Source organism: Sinocyclocheilus grahami, unplaced genomic scaffold, assembly GCF_001515645.1.
Source record: "Sinocyclocheilus grahami isolate Dianchi unplaced genomic scaffold, SAMN03320097.WGS_v1.1 scaffold24.1, whole genome shotgun sequence".
NCBI classification, from domain to species: domain Eukaryota; kingdom Metazoa; phylum Chordata; class Actinopteri; order Cypriniformes; family Cyprinidae; genus Sinocyclocheilus; species Sinocyclocheilus grahami.
The window spans coordinates 3,423,159-3,435,815 of NW_015505203.1; the positions used below are offsets into that span (position 1 = coordinate 3,423,159).

Here is a 12,657-nt window from a genome sequence, read left to right on the forward strand (position 1 = left end):
CTGTTCTGCCTTTCTGAGGTGTTAGATGCATTTTGGGTGAAGGGTCCATAGACTCTCATAGTTGGTTTGTTGACTGAAGGGTTTTACAGAGTATTTGTTAAATATAACTAAAAAAAATTGTGTGTCTGATTGGTGCAGAGGCTATATATATATATATATATATATATATATAGATATATAGAAAGCAATAGAAAGCTTGCACAATAGAGCTGTAGGAGTGAAGTGCAGTAAAAATCAAGGACTTTTTCTGTTATATATGTTATACATGTTATGTCAGCAATAGAATATCTATATTGTATAAATATTATATAAATATAATTGTATTATTCTATATAGTTTACAATGTGTTTATACTGTATAATCTAATCATTAGACAGTATTTGAAACTAAATAAAAAATACTCTATTGCTCATCTATGAATAAAAATCAGAGTAAGTCATTGTGTGTGAGTGTCTATGTATATATAAATATATACATGTAACTATAATAAATATATACAGTTTAATATATATTAATATTAAGTAATGTATTAAATAGTTTAATCATGTTATTAATTATCAGTTTAAATTTTATCATATCATATATATACAGTATATATATATATATATAATATACTGCATATATATGAGAATATACTATCTATCTCATGAAGTCACATTTATCTTTATTTTATGTTTATTTAATTTTTTTATTTTACATGTATTCAGCAACACAACTTTGACAACCTATGGTGTGAGTTTGGGGGGTGGGACTGACTAAGAAATAGTTTTTATTGTTGTTTTAGTGACTAGGTGATGTGTATGGCATAGAAACCGCATAACTGAGCTTTGATCAAACATTCAGGTACAGAAATGTTGGAACTTCTTCTGTATAATCTTACACAACTATATAACAAACCACCTATAAAATGAACTCCACTTCCAAAGTCAAACTGTTCTTCTGCATCTAGTTCTGCTTGGTTGTTGCTGATTTGAGATCATTACAAGTGTAATTGATCTGGATAATTCAAGAGGAGCTCTCTACGAGCCCCCAAGTACTAATAAGAGCCACTTTAGACATCACCCCAAGGGGTTGAATTCATTTACAGTGTCAGGATATCTTATTTGCCGCTGTGCCTTCTATTGCCTTCAGTGCTCAACTGGATTAAACCATTAAGCCGTGGTGTGTTAAGTAGCTATTTCTGCAGTGCAATTCATGCGTTACCAAAAATTACCAGGCCCTTTAGTGGCGACGGGAAGCCTTTTTCAGCTCTGGATGTCTTTCCAGTCTGAATTCCTGCTGTTTTTGATGCTAAAAGTGAGAACGTGAAGGTCTGCCTGTGAGATCTGTCTTAAAACAGAACTTATGAGATCATTTGCAACAAAACTGCATAAAAAGATGTGTTTTAGATTGCAAGACCTCTAAAAAATTACTAATGGGCCTATACATTATAAACATTGAATGTATTATAGAGATTTTTAAAGGAGAATAGAGCATTGTATCGTACTAAATTAAACTAAGTGCATTTCAATCAATTATTATTGAAAGCCCACTGCACTTAGTAGAAAAAAAGTTGTGAACTCAATAACTGATTATTAAGCAGAACTCAAGCTTTGCTTCTGACTAGGAGTTAAAGCTGCAGTCCGTACGTTTTGTCTCTTTGTCGCCCTCTCTGTTTGAAAACCTGGAATTGCAGTTACTTGCGGAATTGTCTTGCTTGCGTGGGTTGTGAGTCAGCATGGCTCCAGCGCGGATGAATCTAATGTTTTGAGGAGTGTGTGTGGCAGTCAGTCACCGCACCGGTGTGAATCCTATACTTAGTAATCACAGATTCTTGCCTACGTCTTGGAATATGATCAAAATAAGAATTTTCACTGTATATTGTCATCTGAACAAGTAAGTAACAAGTCTGCCACGTTTGTTCTGACCAACTGAGGAAAAAAGCATTACCATAAATCGTGCTACCAATGGTGATTTAATCTAACGATCAATTAGCTCATATCACATCAAACCGTGCAAATTATTATTATTGTTATACTTTATTCTCAGATTATTAATGTTAACAACATCAGCATTGCGTGACTGAGTATAATGTGTGTGTAGATTTCAATTTCTGCACAGTCTAATCTAATTGTCATACCATTTGAATTTCATACCAAGAAATTCTTTTAACCCAAAAAGCAAACTATGCTCCCTTCGAACTGGTTGTCTTTAAAATACAAATCTTGTGTAATCCCAGGCTATCTGTAATCAGAAGCACATTTAAAACTAGAAAATAATTAAATTTCATTCACATGTGTTTCATATAATCCTTTCTGGATTACAATCCGCCATCAAAATGATTTTTTGACATTTAATTATTCCAGCTGCTGTGAGAAAAGGCTATAAACAATCGGCCACCTGCAGGATCCTCACATGCGATAGCCTAGCAGCCGGGACAACGTCTTTATGTTTACAGAAGTGACGTAATGACGCAGCAGCATGCTCGAATTTCCCGCGAAAACCTACCCGTACCACTCAAATCAGAAAACATTATTATAAGCTAACCGATGTGAATCAGGCTCAAGTAAGGCCATAGTTTTGAACACTGGCTGGTTATGTACTTGCTCAAATATTGATTTTGGATCATTTTTAACCAAAACAAGTTACGGACTGCAGCTTTAAATATTAAAATTTTATGTTTGATTTGCATTAATGCTTGAGTTCAGTTTCTAAATTGTATTTGTTGTATGTGTATTTGTGAATAGAATTTATATTTAATAAATTATTTATATAATTATAGAGGTTATGTAATTATATTTATAATTTACCATCAAGAAACGTTCTTTTTTAGGAGTACTTGTTTTATTTTTTAATGCAATTGGTTTCCTCAAATTATTTGCATTAAGTCATTGGGTTTTACAATTTGAGGTTGTCTAGAAGCAAAATAAGATAGTAAAAGACAAAGAAAAAGTCGACAAATTGACACAGGCTTTATTATTTTCAATCTAACTTGGTTGCTTTATGGTAACTTGTTCATTAGGTTTTATAGGGAATAGCCAACTGTGCTAATAGGAAACCAAGCTGAAACAAACACAAACAGCCATTATGGAGTGAGGTCACATTAAATAAAACGAACCAAAACTCAACCCAGATGAAGGCCTTGCTAATGGACCGTTGCGTGTAGAGATTCAGCCTCCACCCAAAGTCCTGGCTCATGCATCATTAATACGGTTCAATTAATAATGCAGTCAATGCGACTATTAAACTCTCATTTGACTATAATTGCCTTGCGATCAATCTTGTACGAGAGACAATCGAATTCTCTGAGCTCTGATTGGATTGGACCTTCATAGAAGGGCATCAGTGCTGCAGTGTGGCTGTTGGTTGGTCAGCGCAAGTGGATGATTTGTACTTACAGAGAGGGACACAGACAGATGCATTGGCATTAAACAATAGGTATTGTCATTTAGACAAACAGGCTAATTTAGAATAAGTTATTCACTTCCATTTTGGGAGAAGAATTGCGTAAAAATGAGACATCAATCATGGTGGCGGAATGCTTTCAGATTCCTTTGGTATGCAACTGCTGATATAGTATCACTCTTGAAAATTATATTCTAATGAATATAATTACGTTCTATTTTTAACTGTTCATTTGGTTTTTAAATTTGTAATCATTTAACTGAATATTTTTAAAAGTAAAGGTTCTTTATTGGCATTGATCGTTCCATGAAGAACATTTCTTTTAACATCCATGGAGACTTTTCATTCCACAAAAGTTTCTTTATAATGGAAAAAGGTTCTTTAGATTGTTAATGTTATTCACGCAAAGTGATTGTTGATGTGACTGAAAATAATTGATTTTTGCTGTTGTCAATTATGTTTTTCCTACATGCTGCAGGACAATTCAATATCAGCTCAATGTTGCTTAGAGAGGTGCTTTACTGAGTTACTTGTCAAAGTCTTAATCACTGCCTGTGGCATAATATTGAATTCAGAGGACAGTTGGAGAGATGGTTCACTGAATTGTTCTCATGGCAATATAAATACAATGTTTGGGATTTTTTTATTTGCTTTGTAGAGGTTCTCAAAAACTGTGGCTTACCTCACAAAATAAATTCAGTGCAGTGAAAAGTCATGCTTTATTCATCACATTAAATTAAAATAAAAGTATATTATATCATTTTATAATATATAATTTATATAAGTAGGCAAAATATTAGTTATTATTACACATTACCTTTGTTAACAAGATGACAATATTTTCAAGAGAAATTTATTGAAGACAATTGAAATTGTTGTGAATGCGGTGAAGTATGATTTCACGCCTCAGTACTATTCACCTATAGTTCTGTCAGGACCACTATCGTCAGAATGATAGATACTTAGCATAAAGTTTGGTTTGGCGGTATGGTTCTGTTTAAATCTATTTAACTGTGTGGAAATGTGTGTGAATAATATATATATATTTTTTTTGGTCAGTTAAAGCCTTTTGATCTATATATTATATTCCTCTAATTAACTCCTAAGATTTTAAGTCTCTAATATTTTGGTAATTTAACAACATATGTGTTTACGGTTCTCTGATGTCGTTAATGGTCACATGACATACAAGTAAACAAATAAAATATTTAATATTTTAAACAAGTGTTTTAAAGATAGTAAAGATATTTATATTGATTTCACATTTTTGATTTAATTAATAGTTCTTTTTTTATCTATTTAAATAGTGAGATTGACCAACTTTTGAGCAGTGTTCTTATACAATTTTCATTCTGATTCAAAAGAAATATAATTACTTTTTGATATATATAATATTGTTATATATATATATATATATATATATATATATATATACTGTATACATAAGTAATGGGATATAATATTGTCAAATGCAGGCACTTGATATATTTGCAAATTGGGTCAGACTGTAAATTTCTAATACATTTTTTTCTTCTTACGGATAAATAAAGTATCTTTGTATAATCTCTGATATATTTTTTTCTTCTTACGGATAAATAAAGTATCTGTTTACCTGTGTATCTGTCTGTCTGTCTGTCTGTCTGTCTGTCTGTCTGTCTGTCTGACTGTCTGTCTGACTGTCTGTCTGACTGTCTGTCTGACTGTCTGTCTGACTGTCTGTCTTTCTCAGCAAGAGATTGGAAGCATCACCTCATATCTGCTCTATCAGGGGACTCTTTTCAAAAAGACTGACTGACATTAAGGTACTAGTACAAATATGTCAAGATAACCTGTCTTTTTTCAAAAACATGTCTTCTCTATTTTTCCCCCAGTGTACTGTTTATGTATTTCACATTAATATATGCTAGAAACTCAAGAGAGCCTCATGTGGAGCAGCAGATAAACTGGGTCAAAAATGTTGACATGAAATGTGGAGATCAGAACTGGGGCTTTAAACTCCGGATCAAGATACAACCATCAAAGCTGAGGATCCTGCTTGTCCTTTTTCAGAAAAGGGCTCTTTAAAATAGGCGAAAAAAGACATGAGAACGAGATGATTTTGGGTTAGCGTTAAAATTTTAAACTTTGATGAATAGTAATGTGATGATTAGGCCTGCGTGTTTACATTATGCCATCAATCACATAGCAAATCACATTTAAAAAATCTAACTTTTATGAAAATGTATTCACTCTCAGGCTTTACAAGATGTAGATTAGTTTGCTTCTTCCTCAGAACAGATTTGGAGAAATGCAGCATTGCATCAGTTGCTCAGCAATGGATGCTCTGCAGTGAATGGGTGCCGTCAGAATGAGAGTCCAAACAGCTGATAAAAACATCACAATAATCCACACCACTCTGCCATTTCTTCACCACTTCTGATGGCACCCATTCACTGCAGAAGATCAATTGGTGAGCAAGTGATATAATGCTACATTTCTCCAAATCTGTTCTAATGCAAATTATTTTGGGGTTGAACTGTTCCTTTTAGTAATAATCCTAAAAAATTGTGGCACTGCTAGTTCCCATTCAGTCAGTCACGTTCAACGTTACGTCAGTGACTGACGAATTGGGATCTCGCCCGAGAGCCCAATCACCTTCGAGTGTTAACTAAACAAGCCAATGACAGTTGGCGTGCGTGTTTCGCCACGCGCACCCCGCCCCGCAGCGCGGGTATAAAAGGAGAGCGCGTGCAAACGCACATCAGCTTTTCGCTTCGGAGCCGAGCCTTCTACAGGACGAATCTCCGCACACAGCATGCTTTGAAGCTTGGGTCATATCAAACTGAATTTGATCTAATTACTCACTAAAACGGCGTAAAAAACAGGTTTATGAAGTGTTCCTAGTTGATTGTATATTTAGATTTCATTGTAGTGTTGCATCTTTGTGTACTGGATCTTGATCTGATTCTCTGCATATTCTTTCTTCTGTGAAACACAAAAGATAAAAAGCAAAAAGACATATTTCTCAAAATATCATCTTTTGTGTTCCACATTAAGGAAAAAAACAACACCTGTTTACGTTAATGAGGGTCATTTTTGCGCAAACTGTTACTTTAATTATCACCGTCCTCATATAAGCTTATATAAACTCTACCAGCTTCTAACTGAAAGTGTCAAACTTCACTTTGGTACTTCAAGAAATCATACATTGTGAAGAGATTCACCTAATCAGGACACAGCAAGACATCTGATTCAGAGGGGGAGGAAAAATTCAACCTTTTGAGGCATTGTTTGAATGTACTTGAGTGGGAGCAGTTTAATCTGAGCTTCATAGTAGCATCAATGAATAAGTGATACTACAATCTAGAGAGGCTTATTCTCAAAGTATGATGCAGATATGGATAGAAAGGAGCTTAAAATGGATTAAAAAAAATTTTTTTTGTCCCTCCATCCCTGGTGCTTTGAATCAACCTCAATTAGCCACAGCTTCTTGCAAACCTGTCGGCTGGTAGGTGTGATATTTTAATCAGATCCCCGTCCTGGACGAGGATGAGCCGACTGTTGCTTCAGATGCGGACTCAAAGGACTAGAGCAATTTTTGGGGATTCAAGCTGAGCGTTAATGATTCCCTGTGTCAGAATGCTCTACAGACGGCGGCTGATAAGGTAATTTCCGCTTTAACCACTAGTCGGTTTGAGCAGGTGGTGCTACAGCAGAGATGCATTTTTTTATGAGATTGAGGAGGAATATCTCCCCTGAGGCCTCAGTCACAACCGTGGAGCTTATTTGGTCTACTAGCACTTTAATCTTAACACATGCTCACCCTGAAACCAGTCCTAGGAACTTGTCATCACTTCAAACCGGCTAGTGATCAATTCTGGGCAGTTGAAAAAAAAAAGAAACATCAAAATGTACACCCACATGATTTCCTGAGAACGTCGTTACTGTGCCAAAGCATGTTTTCCTAGCCGTAATGACCTGGCATGAATTAGAATAAATAGCATTCCAGAGATTTAAAGGAAAATACTTGCTTAATAATTCAGGATAATGGCCTAGATAGAAGTTTCATCCCCCATCTCTGAGGGAGATATTTGAGTAAAATATATGCAAATTTGATGATGTCCTTATATATACTTGGGCTTAATCACTTGAACTTTACCTACGGGGCAAGAGCGCTAAAATTCTGAATCTGAAAAAGAACACTAGTTTAGTCTGAATTCTATTTGGATGAACTGCATTGAAATGTTTTTGCTGTCACTTTTCATCAATTAAATATATTCTTGATGAATAAAAGAGTTAATTTCTTAAAAAATTATAATAAAGAAACTGTTGAATAGTCTATGCATTAATGGTAGGTGATGACAAGTGACTTCTGAGTGAGTCAGTGAATCATTCATTCAAGCAATTTATTTAAAACTATTAATCATTCAGTAACAAAACAAGTGACCCTCTATGAATGAGTCATTGAATGGTTTATTCAAATTAATGATTTGTTCTACAACACTGATTCCTTCAGTAATGCAAATAGTTTGAATGACTGATTCATTGACTCATTCATAGCGATTGAGTCAGTGAATCAGTCATTCAAACAATTTGTTCCATAATGCTGATTTGTTCAGTAACAAAACAAGTAACAATTGCTCTTAATGAGTCATTGATTCATTCATTCAAATAATTTGTTCTGCAATGCTGATTCATTCGGTTACAAAACAAGTAACTGGTGATATGAACGAGTCACTGAATCACCCATTCAGATGATTTATTCTAAAACCCTGATTCTATCAATAAAGAAACAAGTAACTGGCGCAATGAATGAGTCATTGAGTCATTCATTCAGGTGAACAAGTTCTACAACGCTGATTCTTTCAGTAACACAAACAAGTGACTGTCCTTATGAAATCATCACTGAATCATTCATTCAGATGATTTGTTCTGTAATCCTGATTCATTCAGTTACAAAACAAGCAACTGGCGATATGAACGAGACATTGAATCATCCATTCAGATGATTTATTCTAAAACACAGATTCACTGAATCATTTGAAACGCAGCAAAACTGCTGTATGTTGCTCTTGTTGCAACGGTTCTGTGTAAGAAAGTAGATCTACACATGAAGATCTGAGGCAATTAGTGTTAGGCTACTTATCTACATACTTGCTAGTAATATCACACTTGCAAGGGCACTGATTACTGTATATGATTACCACAGAATATTCAAATAATCCTCTAAAGGCCATTACTTTGCAGTTAGATTATACATTTTTTATGATAACTAAAATGAGTAAAGCATGTGGCAGAAGCCAGAATAAATAAACTAATTTATTTCTCTCTCTCCGTCTCTCTCTCGCTCTCTCTCACACACACACACACACACACACACACACACACACACATACATGCTGTCTTTCTCCTTGTCTATTGCTCTATGTATTCCTTATTCACTTGACGCTTTTATGTCTCAGCCTCTCATCTCGATCTTGACATTTACTGCTTTGCTTTCTCCATCTCTCTCAGCTGCCATCCTCTTCCTCTTCTCTCACAGCTGGTAAATATGTTGGAGGTGGCAGAGGTCTACAAAGCAAAGGTCAAGAGTGGATATTGCAGTTTTTCTCTCTGCAATACTGTGGAAAGCGAATGAAAAAGCAAGTCCTTCTGCTTGATTGCCTGAAAATGCCGGTCTGGTGTTTTCTTGTGTAGCGACTGGAGATCTGAGACTGAATGCAGGAGTTTTTGAAGTGCTTTTGAGGAGCACTCATACATTTTTGGAAGCAGTATTGTGGCGAATGTCTGTCTCAGATTTAGGCTTATTTGCAGAGATTTATTTAGCAAAAGAACAAACACTGAAATTATCTCAGTTAAACTGTATTGAATTGTGCATCACGCTATCATCTAATTTTCAACTACAGTAAGAAACGGCATCACAATTTAGTAATTCTGCCTAAAATAAGAGACATTAACTTACTAATTGAAATTTCTCAACATCGTCACTTGACTGCTAAGTTAAGCATCATCACTTGACTGCAAATGACTGCTAATTTAATTTGGATAATGTCAAACTTACATCAGACTCACACAGACAACCGGCTAATTTTCACTTAAAACATATTATATTTTCATAAATACTTTTTGAGACAGCAGTTAAGTCTCTTAATAGAACAACTAATAATACAAACTAAGAATACACTATCTAACCTTTTTGTTTTTTGATGTTCTTTTTTTCCCCATACAATTACAGTTTATAGTGACCAGGGGCTGTAATGCTTTAAAAAGCCATGAAAACGGTCTATAGGATCTATATAGGTCTATAGGTTGTTTTTCACTACTTTGTTACCTTAAATAGTATGTGTTCTATAGCTCTATGGAAAAGAAAAGCTTATACGTTCTGCCTAACATCTCATTTTGTGCTTCATGGATGAAAGAGGTTCGGAATGACATTGGAGGACGTGATGGAAGAACTTTCATTTTTTCTGTATATTATTCCTTTAACTTGTCATTTCCAGCCTATTAATATTTGATGTTTTCATATTATGTTTCTCTTTCTTGCTGTCCATCACTTATAATTTCAGCCATCTATCTCCAGCAAACCATAACTGACACACACACACGCATGCCTGACAGTTGTGATTGCACGTCTGATACTGACATACAGGAAGCACAGAGGAAACAGCAGCCAAGACTTCGTGTGGTTCACTGAATCGTCAGGCAGGAATGTGGGAAGCACCCAGACCCTGGTGGCTCTGCCATCTGCAGCACTATTCATGAGCAGGGAAATCCATCCAGCCGGTGGATTCCGACAGATTCCAACACAGTTCAATCTGTAACGTGCTGCAGGGAGAACAGTGTAAAGAGTCTGAGGTTAACCATATACTGCTTCCTCGTTATTTATTTTAAATTTACATTTTTTTTTATTTTTTTTTTATCTTTTCATTTAAAAAAAAAACATCCAGTTTGGGAAAGCTTGACATGTTTATTAATGCACTTAATGTTGTTACTAACAATGAATATATTTTCTTTCTCTTTATAATTTTAAGATTATCCTATTTAAATCAATGTGATAAACGAGATGGGTCAAAAGTAATCTAAACGTTTTTAAAAAGTAGTCAGATTTTATTGCCTAAAATGTATAATGTAATAAATTACGTTACTGATTACAATTTTTGTCATGTAATTTGGAATTAGTAACGGACTTGTAAGCAATCTACCAAGCACTGTTTACAGTTATCATTATCACTATAACTTGAACTCTTTATGGTTAGGTTGTATATACTGCAATCATGTTAATACTTTAATATTAGCATGTGATTGTTCCATTGTTGTAAATTGTTGTTTCCAGAAACCTATAATCAATTGTACTGAATGTGTACAAAATACCTAAAGCACACTTACTTACTCTTTTGATAACATATTGCAAGATTGATTCTGCGTAAACGGCACAACCCAGAAAAATCTCTGGGCCTTAATATATCCCGAATGCTTCATGGGCAGATCACATTGAGTTCAGCTTCATTAATTCAAAGATATTCTGTCCGTGAGCCCTATAAAACAGTTGAGCCAACTATTATATTTGCATTTCTTGATTGCATTACTTGAAAGCAGAGCCTCAGATGTTGTAATTGCCTCTTTTTGAAGTATTACCTCATAACAACTATGACTGAAAAAAAATAAAACTGTTATTTATTCGGGATAATTTATTTTGATATTAATTCCCAGCTAACAAAAAATGTGTTCTAAAAATGTTTAGCCAATGTTCCCATAAGGTTATAAAGTTATTTTTGAACAAACTTTTAGAATGTCCAATTTTTTAATGTTTTAAAAATGTTTTCCTTGGTTATTTGAGTGTTAATGCAACATTCCAATTTTATCATTTTGCAAACACTGTTGGAATGTTATTTTTGAATGTTCTAAAACAAGTAACACTGACATTAATTGAATAAAAAATTGTTGTAAAAAATGTCATTAATTAATAAAAACATTTACATTTTTAGGACTGAATTATTAGCTCCCGGAACTGCTTCTGTGTACAACAGTGAGCGCAAGCTAGATTCAAGTGATTATTACGTTTTGAATATGGATATTTTTCTTACAAAAACACATCGATTCGCAGAAGGCATTTGTTCACCCCCCGGAGCCGTGTGAGACACTTTTTTTTTATGGATTTTTATTTAAGTTCTTTTGGACTGAAGCAATACAACACCCGCTGAATGGCATTAAACAGCTTGAAAGATCAAAGACAATTTTTAATATAACTCCGACTGGATTCGTCTGAAAGAAGAAAGTCATATACACCTAGGATGCCTCGGGGGTGAGTAAAACGCAGCCTAATTTTCATTTTTGGGTGAACTAACCCTTTAAGGCGAGCCTTATTAATCCCAGTGATTAAGGTAAATGAGTCACACATACAGGCTCTGAGCCAAAACATAGTGAGCTGACTACGTAAACAGCATTTTAAGGCATCATAGACCAACATGAAGGCTGTTCCGAGCTACATGAAAACCTCTCTATTCTTGTTACTTTGATGGATTGCAATGCCATGATGAATCCAGACAGGAAAAAGGAGAAGCAGTGTAGGTGATCAAGAGGATGCAATTAGTGGCATGTCACCAGCTGTGTGTGACCACTTGAAACAGTAGTGTTGATTTTTAGATGAAGGTTCTTTAAGTTTGGCAAAACTGAAGCTGGAAGGATGAACGTCAGACAGGACGGCTCATTTGTCCCCGCAAACATAGGTCAAATGCATTTGTCTACTGATTAATGTAACAATAACAAGTCTGGAAGTAATTATATTACAAATAAATAGATTTCCTCTCAGGATTTGTAATTTATGTAGACATACGATGAGCCAGAAGATATTTGGACACTTGACATGCATTATGAAGCATTATATATTTATATATAAAAATCTAATTATTAAACATTATAGATTTATATCCATGCGCAACTCTCAGAATGAGGTCTGAAAAACACAAAATCTCCATCTGTAAAACAATAATCATATTTTGATATGATGATGCATGTTTGCGATCATGGTTAGGAGGCTGGGAAAATTAGTCCAGATTCGCTTCATTTGCCAGCCTGTCAGTCAACTGCTCACTTCTGCCTGATTGAATGTGGTATCTGTTGATTGTGACTGATGCTTAATGTCTGGGCTATTAGTGCTGCTTCAAGATTACTTTTTGGGCCGAGCTTTCGCAAGGCAGAGAAATTAAGCTTAATGTGAAAATCTACACTGGCCACACCAGCATGTAGCCAAAGTACATGTGTTCACTAATGAATGCCGTCAAAATAGATCTAGTG

At 34.7% G+C, this 12,657-nt stretch overlaps 1 long non-coding RNA gene across 1 annotated transcript in view; it reads left to right on the plus strand.

Moving 5' to 3' along the window:
* LOC107563454 (uncharacterized) overlaps window positions 1-5,559 on the plus strand; it is a 22,168-nt gene extending 16,609 nt beyond the window's left edge. The window contains exons 2-3 of the long non-coding RNA XR_001606101.1: window positions 5,114-5,186; window positions 5,292-5,559. This is a non-coding gene — a long non-coding RNA (uncharacterized lncRNA). The remainder of the gene's footprint in view (window positions 1-5,113; window positions 5,187-5,291) is intronic.
* Window positions 5,560-12,657: the final 7,098 nt, after the last annotated feature.